Source organism: Hypanus sabinus, chromosome 10 (genome assembly GCF_030144855.1).
Source record: "Hypanus sabinus isolate sHypSab1 chromosome 10, sHypSab1.hap1, whole genome shotgun sequence".
NCBI lineage: Eukaryota > Metazoa > Chordata > Chondrichthyes > Myliobatiformes > Dasyatidae > Hypanus > Hypanus sabinus.
The window spans coordinates 107,380,383-107,390,200 of record NC_082715.1 but is presented as its reverse complement, the minus strand read 5'-3'; the positions used below and the strand labels follow the sequence as shown (position 1 = coordinate 107,390,200).

Here is a 9,818-nt window from a genome sequence, read left to right as displayed (position 1 = left end):
TAACAATCCTGTAGTAGCGGGAAGCCATTTGAAGGAAGCCACTGCGTTCGGTTCCCTCACCTGGGGGCCGGTGGCGGGTACCACAGAAACGATTTTCTTGAACTAACAATGGGGAACCAACTTTCCCGATTCAACGGATTTGCTTCATAAAAGACCCGGGCAAGTTTCTTTTCTCACAAATCTCTCTCTCTCCAACAAGTGAAAACCCAGCAGTCCCCAAAGGCTGAAGCCTGCAGGAACTGAGTGACTTTTATATTTCCATCGGACAATATATTATCCCCTAGACCAGGGGTCGGCAACCCGCTGCTCTTTCATCTCTGTGCTGCGGCTCCCTGTGGCTTTGGAAAATAAATGATGAGTATTTAATTAAAATGTATTTTATGTTAGTTTGTTAGTTTTTGAAATGTAATTCTAAATTTGAAGATTATGGTGATCTTGTACAATCTAAATAAAACGTGTTTTTAGTCGCTATTGATATATGTCACAACTGCCAATGCCTGACACCCGCCAGTGCGCGATTTCTTTAATTTTTCGATCCAAGGTAAGCTAACTATGGAGAATTCTAAAAAAAGAAAAGTGACTGAAGAAAACAGAACGCTTAATGATACGTGGGCAGATTCATTTGCTTTCACTGCTGACGAGACTGATTTACCGGTATGCTTAATATGTAATGAGAAACAAGCAAACAACAAAAAGTCCAATGTCGCAAGACATTTCCAGAATAAACACGCAGCCTTTGCTCAAAAATATCCGGATGGAGATGAGAGAAAAAATGCTTTGCTGCTGGCGGACAATTTAAGTTTGGCATTTTTCATTAATACAAGAAGGACTCAAATAGACATTGAGTATTTTACTTAAAAGTAACCTTCAACCCAATGTCTTTTTTTCAGAGTTCAAAATGTTTTTGTTGCATGCAGAAATGTAATTTCGTTTTCTCTGCAGGAGTTCATCGATTTCATAAATGCAACACATTATAGTTTGTTTATACATAGCATAAAGGCAAAAAAAAAACATTGTATGCAGTGTTATTTCATTTTAAATGTCAAACGGGTTTTGCGGCTCCCAGTGTTTTCTTTTCTGTGGGAAACGGGTCCAAGTGGCTCTTTCAGTGGTAAAGGTTGCCAACCCCTGCCCTAGACAAACGATCGAGCTATTTCTTATTGATGATTATTATTATACCCGCGCTTTTAGATTGAGTATTGATTACGTATATTATCTGAATGTTTGTATTAATCTTATTTTTGTGCCCTTTATAAATAAAGACTTTTAAAAATAGTACCATCAGACTTCAACAGACCTCTCTATCTTTGCTGGTAAGTGACCCAGTTACAGGGTACGTAACACAGGAAACAAAGAGTAGTGATTAACGGGTCCCTTTCGGAATGGCAGGCTGTGACCAGTGGGGTACCACAAGGTTCAGTGCTGGGACCGAAGCTGTTTACAATATACATTAATGATTTAGATGAAGGGATTAAAAGTAACATTAGCAAATTTGCTGAAGACACAAAGCTGGGTGGCAGTGTGAAATGTCAGGACAATGTTACGAGAATGCAGGGTGACTTGGACAGGTTGGGTGAGTGGGCAAATGTATGGCAGATGCAGTTTAATGTGGATAAATGTGAGGTTATCCACTTTGGTGGCAAGAACAGGAAGGCAGATTATTATCTAAATGGAGTCAAGTTAGGAAAAGGGGAAGTACAATGAGATCTAGGTGTTCTTGTACATCAGTCAATGAAAGTAAGCATGCAGGTACAGCAGGCAGTGAAGAAAGCTAATGGCATGCTGGCTTTTATAACAAGAGGAATTGAGTATAGGAGTAAAGAGGTCCTTCTGCAGCTGTACAGGGCCCTGGTGAGACCCCACCTGGAGTACTGTGTGCAGTTTTGGTCTCCAAATTTGAGGAAGGACATTCTTGCTATTGAGGGAGTGCAGCGTAGGTTCACAAGGTTAATTCCTGGAATGGTGGGACTGTCATATGTTGAAAGATTGGAGCGACTGGGCTTGTATACACTGGAATTTAGAAGGATGAGAGGGGATCTGATTGAAACATATAAGATTATTAAGGGATTGGACAAGCTGGAGGCAGGAAGCATGTTCCTGCTAATGGGTGAGTCCAGAACTGGAGGCCACAGTTTAAGAATAAGGGGTAGGTCATTTAGAACAGAGATGCGGAAAAACTTTTTCACCCAGAGAGTGGTGGATATGTGGAATGCTCTGCCCCAGAAGGCAGTGGAGGCCAAGTCTCTGGATACATTCAAGAGAGGGTTAGATAGAGCTCTTATAGATAGCGGGGTCAAGGGATATGGGGAGAGGGTAGGAACGGGGTACTGATTGTGTATGATCAGCCATGATCACAGTGAATGGCGGTGCTGGCTAGAAGGGCCGAATGGCCTACTCCTGCTTCTACTGGCTATTGTCTATTGTCTACCTGCACCCTGCACCTTTTGTGTGACCTCCTCACTGCAACTCATGCAAGGAATTCCTTACGGAATTACAACAAAGTGATAGGAAGCAAACAGAATGCAGGATAGAGTTACAGATACAGTGAAGTGCAGGGAGCCAAATGAAATGCAAGGGTCACGATGAGGTAGATTGAGAGATCAAGAACATCTATAAATTTTGCAAAGAGTCGTTGGGGACACGTTGAATTTCCTTTTATGCCCGTTAGGTTCAGTATGGGAATATGTATTATACCTTTATGATTTTGCTACAATTAAAGTGGTTTATTTTTAAGCTTCTGGTGGGCCCCACAGTGGTGTGGTGGTTAGCACAATACTAGTACAGCTCGGGGCATTCCTGAGCTCAGAGTTCAATTCCAGTACGTCCTGTGGAATGTGTGGGTTTCCCCGGGAGCTCCAGTTTCCTCCCACAGTTCATACCGGGGCAGGTTAATTGTCCCGTGATTAAGTTAGGGTTAACTGGGTTTGTTGGCGGGGTTGCTGGGGCAGCATGGCCTGTGGGGTATCGCTAAACAAATTTAAGGTACTCATTAAGGACCTTACCCACATCCTTTGCATCGAAGCAAATATTTCCCCCTTTATCCTTGCTTGGTCCTAATGTCTGCCAAGATTCCAGTGGCTCTGTAGTAACTGTCTTTGAAGCTGGTGGTGCAAGTGTTCCCTTACCGGGCCGTAATGCAGCCAGTCAGTGCACTTTCCACCTCACACCTATAGGGGTTTGCCAAGGGTTTTGATGACATGCCGAATCTCCGCAGACTTCTGAGGAAGTAGGGTAGCTGTCGTGCTTTCTTTGCAATAATATTTATATGATGGGTCCAGGATGGGTCCTCTCAGTGACATCCAGGAATTTAAACTTACTTATGCTCTCCGCCTCTGATCCTCCAATGAGTAGTGGGTCGTGGACCTCTGGTTACCCTCTTCTGAAGTCTACTATCAGTTCCTTGGTCTTATTGGTATTGAGTGAGAGGCTGTTGTTGTTACAGCACTCAGCCAAGTTTTTAATCTCCCCCTGTACACTGATTCATCACCCCCATTGATACAGCCCACAACAGTGGTACAGGGTTCTGGAGCTGTGGAGGAGATGCTTTGCCAATCCAAACTGACTGGGGTCTGTTCTTGAGTATATATAAAATATCTTGGGATTCTCTTTAATCCTACTTACCAAGGACTTTTCATGGCCCCTCCTGACTTTCCTGATTCTCTTCACGAGTTCTTTCCTGGTTTCTTTATCATCTTCAAGGCTCTGTTTGATTCTAACATCTTAAGTGTCACATACAGTGCTTCTCCTTTTACTGCTTGACTAAACTCACCACCGCCCTCAACATCCAAGGATATCTTACCTGGCCAAACTTTTCCGTCCTTCTGACTGAAACATACCTGTCCTGCACCTTGTGCATCTGGCCTTTAAACACCCTCCACATGTCCGATAATAACTTGTCCAAAAACAGCTGTTCCCAAGTAACTCTCCCTAATTCCCGCCTAATATTCTCATAATTTGCCCTGCTAATACCCTCCCACAAGGTCCATGCTTATCCTCATTTATAAATATCTTAAAATGTAAGGAATTGTGGTTACTGTTCCCTAACCTCACCCACTGAAAGGTCGGTCCCCTAGGCAGCCTCATTACCCAACACCGGGTCCAGTACAGCCCCTCCTCTTGTTGGGCTATCTCAAAATTGACTCCTGACCCTGACGAAGGGTCTCGGCCCGAAGCATTGACTGCTTGTTTCCGCGGATGCTGCCCGACCTGCTGAGTTCCTCCAGCATGTTGTACGTGTTGCATCTGCAGTGCACTTTGTGTTAAAGCGTCATATATTTGGTTATACATTTTGTTAGGTGGCTTCGGAGACTTGGTATGTTTCTTACAAAATTCTAAAGATATACATACAGTGAAGAGCATTCTGACCAGTTGCATCACAGCTCAGTATGGAGGCTGCAATGTGGAATCGCAAGAGGCTGCAGAGAGTAGGTAGGAACCTGAAAGGCAACTTACTTTTCGTTTGTATTGATGTGGAATGAGCTGTCAGGGGAAATGGTTGAGATAGGTAAACTAACAACTTTTAAAAGGCAGTTACACAGGTGCATGCTTAGAAAAGGTTCAGAGAGAAATGAGCCAGATGTGGGAAAATGGGAACAGCTACAGTATCTCTCAGTTTTTCAATACTCAGTATCTCTCAGGCGAAGTGGTGGCCAAGTACTGAAGACATCTAGCTGGTGTCTTCACAGATACCTGCAACCTCTCACTCTGGGTGTGTGGTATCCACCTGCTTCACTGTTGAAGCATATCAACTCCTGTCTAAAAGGCAACTTGAATCCTCTCCAATTTGCCTACCGAAGCAATAGGTCTGCAGCAGATGCCATCTTGTTGGCTTTTCACACAAACCTGGAACATCTGGACAGCAAAGGTGCATACATCAGGATGCTTTTTATCGACTACAGCTCACCATTTAACACCATCAGAATTAGCCAGTAAACTCCAGGACCTGGCCCTCAATACCCCTTTGTGCAATTGGATCCTCGATTTCCTCACGTAGATGCCAGTCAGTTGGTATTGGCAAAAACATCCCCTCCACAATCTCCGTCAGCACAGGAGCACCACAGGGATGTGTGCTTAGCCCCTTGTTCTACTCATTTTATACCTATGACCGTGTGGCTTAGTACAACTCTGACACCCTTTACAAGTTTGCTGATGGCACTACTGTTGTGGGCCGTATCAAAGGGGGTGATGAATCGGCATACAGGAGGGAGATTGAAAACTTGGCTGAGTGGTGTAATAACAACAACTTCTCACTCAATGTTAATAAGTGAAAGGAACCGACTGTAGACTTCAGGAGAGTGAAACCAGACATCCATAAGCTGGTAATCATCGGAGGAGCAGAGGTGAAGAGAGTAAGTAACTTTAATTTCCCAGGAGTCACTATCTCAGAGGACCTGTCCTGGACCCATCATAGAAATATTATTGTGAAGAAAGCACAGCAGCTACTCTGCTTCCTCAGGAGTCTGTAGAGGATCGGCATGTCGTCGAAAACCTTGACAAACTTCTGTAGCTGTGGAAAGAGTGCTGATTGGCTGTATTACAGCCTGGCATGGGAACACCAATGCCTTTGAGTGGAAAATTATATAAAAAGTAGTGGATTCAGCCCAGTATGTCATGGGTAAAACCCTCCCAACCATTGAGCATGTCTACATGAAACACTGACGTAGAAAGGCAGCATCCATCATCGAAGATCCTCACCATCCAGCCCATGCTCTTTCCTCACTGATGCCATCAGGAAGAAGATACAGGTGCCTCAGGACTCACAATGCCAGGTTCAAGAACAGTTACTACCCCTTAATCATCAGGCACTTGAACAAAAGGGGATAGCTACACTCATTTCAGGACCCTTATATTGTTATCTCATGATCTTGTTATTTATTGCTATTTACTTATATTAGCATTTGCACAGTTTGTTGTTCATTGATCCTGTTTACAGTTACAGTTCTATAGATTTGCTAATTATGCCCACAGACAAAGAATCTCAGGGTTGTATGTGGTGACATGTATGCACTCTGATAATATATTTTATTTTGATCTTTGTGTAGATGGGAGTGTTGATTGGCATGGAAGTGCAAATTTCCATGCTGTTTGACTCTGTTTAGGAAATTAATTTGCATTTTAGGCAGTGCAAAGCAGATTTGGTAGGTTGATTCCTGGAACTGAGTGACTGAGGTACAATTAAACAGGTTGTGCCTACACTCATGGGAATGATCTTACAGAAACAGTTCCTGCTAAGAGAACTACAGATCCCAAGGAGCAAGGTGACCTGCCTGAAGCGGATTGGATCAGTAACCTACAACTCCCAGCATGCAGCGGGCGGGGAGGAAGTGTCATCGCGGAGGCTGGTTGTTCCTTCCCCTTTAGGGTCATTTTCCAGTCGGCGGGAAAAAAATCCGAGGGGTCGGCGGGCGGCCGGACCGGAGAAGGACTCAGGGTTGGTTTTGGAGCAGCTGTCCGGCCTTTGGAAACGAGGTAAGGGTCGTTCAGGGGGTCGTCAGGCCGCTCCCTCGGGGAGGGGGGATCGGCAGTGGCGCCGCCGCCTCGCGTTGATACCCGGGCCGGAGCAACAGTTACAGGGGCTGGGCAGTCCTGGCAGGGCTTGCGGACCCGCGGAGGCGTTTGGGGGGGGGGGCGGGAGCAGGAGGGATGGGATGGGGTGAACAGGGACACGAGGGGGGAGATGCAGGGTAATGGGTGGGAGACAGGTGGAATGGGGAGATACGACAGGGAGAGACGGCGATGAGGTAGCTGGGAGAGGGACTGGGTACTGAGGATGCGGTGAGGTGGGAAAGGACTGGGGGAATGGAGTTAGTGGGAGGGACAGGCTGAGGCGGAGAGGGAATGGTAGGATGGGGAGGTGGGAGGGGTGGAGGAAGATGGGGTGACATGGGAAATGAGTGGATGGGGAATGGTGTGTATGGCAGGGAACGAAGGACACGTGGCAAATAGTCAGTTTCTCTGGCAGATTGTTTCTTGCTCTAGATTTCAGCAACTGCAGTCTTCTCCCAATCCTTGTAGACTCCTAAACCTACCCCAGGCCATCTGTACTTCTCCCACCCCAAAATACATAATGCCCTCCCCTAAACCATCCCATAAACTCCTAAAGTCCTCAGAGTATTCTCTCATGCACCCTAGCACAGGTCCATACACTCCAACGCACATAGTAAACCCTTCAACCTCCTCACCTCACGCCCAGAAGACAAGCGTGAGCTCCCATTACTTCATCCCTCCCACATGGTATAGATGCACAGAACCTCACAACTCCCCCGTAGACCCCATTGCCTTGCTCCTTGCAACCCAACCCTCAAGACACTATTGTAAATCTGTACACATGCTCCAAACTTGCCAATGCACAGCCCATACTCAAACCCCTGAATATGCTCTAAGCACCTCACATCCCAACCCCAAAAACACTCCCGTTCAGACTTTCAAACACCTCCACTTGGAAATCTAGTCCCCATACCTACAATGCAATACCAATGTTATGCCTCCACCCCCTCAAATGACCTGCATGAGCAACATCCTCCACCCACAAACTATCTTTCAATCTTGACATCCTACCCCTGATCCAATTCATAAAGCCTGCACACTCCCATGCCATATATACTTCAACTCTCCCGTGCAATTCTGTTCTCAATAAACCAGCTTTGTAAACACCACTCTCATATATCCACACATGGACCCCTGGCAATTGTGACCTATTCCTATATGCCCCACTAATCTCACACATCCCACCAAAAAACTCCACATACAGATTACACACAGAGACTCTGCCAATGCAAACCCCACACACTTACCCTAACCCCCTGCATCCTGGGTGCCCGCTTCCTCTGATTATTTCCTACCCTCCTTCCATCAGCTTGGTTTACTTCTGCTACTCTTAGAAGACAGGACGCTGCAACACAGGAACAGAACTTTAGTTCCACAATGTTTTGCTGAATTAATTAAACTAGTAAATAAATGCTGAACGAAACTGTTCCCTTTTGTAGTGTCCACATCTTCACATTCATATGCTGATGATCCTCTTAAATGCCTTTCTCATATTTGCCAGCACCACCACCCCTGGCGGAACATTCCAGTCACCCACCACCACTGCCTCACACATGTCCTTTGACCATACCATCCTCAGCTTAAGTGAATACCCTTGAGGATTAAATATTTTGAGCCTGCATAAAATATACTCTGTCTACTCATTCTATGCTTCTCATAATGCTATAAACCACTGTTAGATCTCTCCCTATAGTTTCATATCGTCCTAATCCGGACAGCATCCTGGTAAGCCTTTTCTGTACCCTCGTCAAAGCCTCTGCATCCTTTCAGTAATGGTAACATGGACTGAATGCAGTACTCAAAATGCAGCCTAGCTACAGTTCCCGCTGACCAGTTGGGTTTGAATGGGCTACTCGACCTGTTGAGTTCTTTGTGTTGTTTCCTGCTTCTGCTCCAGTTCAAAGCTGCAGAATGAAATTGATGTGTGAACCATTGTACAGGTGGGGCAGGTGTACCTGACGTGGTTAGTTCTTGATACCGTCCTAAGTGCTCCTCCTTCACTTTGAGAGTTGATGCACTGGAGATTTCCTGGGGTCAGTGGGATGTTGAGTTTCTCCCAGGAGGCTTTGGGCACATTCAGAGTGAAATTAGAGTCTCAGTGCGGGGATGCTGCTCTGAGCGTTGATACTGCTGTTGTACTGCTTATCCAGTCAATGGATTTGAAAGGCTGTTTTTTTAAATGTAGCATTGCTGTAGTTTGTCCAGATCTCAGAACAAACAGAGGGCAGGATTCACTTGTAGATAATAAGCTTTGTACCAGAGTTGATGTCTTTATCTTCATGGAAACCTTTCTTTCAAAGGCTACAGTGGTGCATTGAAGAGGATAGTGAATTTTTTAATGATGTACTCAATCAGATGTGGCTCTCAAGAAGTGAGAAGTGTTCCACGTTTCCCAAGGTTTTGTCCTAAACCTTGGTGTTTAACCTATTTTTAAATCACTTTTTGAAAATGTACTTTCATGTTCACATTTGAATAAAGATGATCTTGTGTGCTTTATACAGTTGGCAAAGGATATTTATTGCAAAAATCAACAGCCTGCTTCTCAGTGAATGTCCTCACTTGTAAAGTGAAAGATTTGTTAGGCTTCTGTTGTAACAGTGGATACTGAGCATGAAGTTTGCTCCACAATGGGAGGTTAGCTCTGACCGTCCATTATCATTTCAGATCCATGTCTCCTAACCTGAATGGATGTGCTCAGCTGAAACTGGGAAACCAGACAGTTATCCCAAAGCACTGTGCTGCTGTTGCTGTTTTATACGACCTGTCTCCTGAAGTGACCTGTCGCCCAAGCTGTTCCCCCGGTGCCAGGAGCAGCCATTCCCTGACTTTTCTGGCAGGCTGAAGCTGAGAGTGAGTGGGAAAGAATCGGGATGGGTGATCTTAGGCACGAGAGAACATTGCAGGACATCGGGCTGTGAGGGCGGGGGAGAGAGTGGGGCTGATGGCAGTGGTAGGTATTTACTTATTGTGGTAGGTAGTTACTTATTACAGTGCAGGAATAAGTTGCATCAGATCCATGCTGACTCCTGCCATCAGTCCCATTCTCTCTCCCCCCCAACTATGTTCTCTCAAGCCCGTGATCACCCACACCCTGCTTCTTTCCCCACTTGCTTACACGAGGGGCTGTTTACAGCAGCCAAGCCACCAGCCGGAGCAACACAAAGGAGCTGGAGGAACTCAGTGGGTCAGGCGGTACTAGTGGAGCAAAATTAACAGAAGGGGTGGAGCGAGAGCTGGCAGGTTATGGGTGGATCCGGGTGAGGAGGGTGACA

General features: G+C 45.6%; 1 protein-coding gene across 1 annotated transcript in view; it reads left to right on the top strand.

Annotated features, from left to right (window-relative positions):
- Positions 1–6,314: 6,314 nt before the first annotated feature.
- klhdc3 (kelch domain containing 3) overlaps positions 6,315–9,818 on the top strand; it is a 179,236-nt gene continuing 175,732 nt past the window's right edge. The window contains exon 1 of the mRNA XM_059982551.1: positions 6,315–6,468. The gene's annotated coding sequence lies outside the window, so the exon portion shown is untranslated. The remainder of the gene's footprint in view (positions 6,469–9,818) is intronic.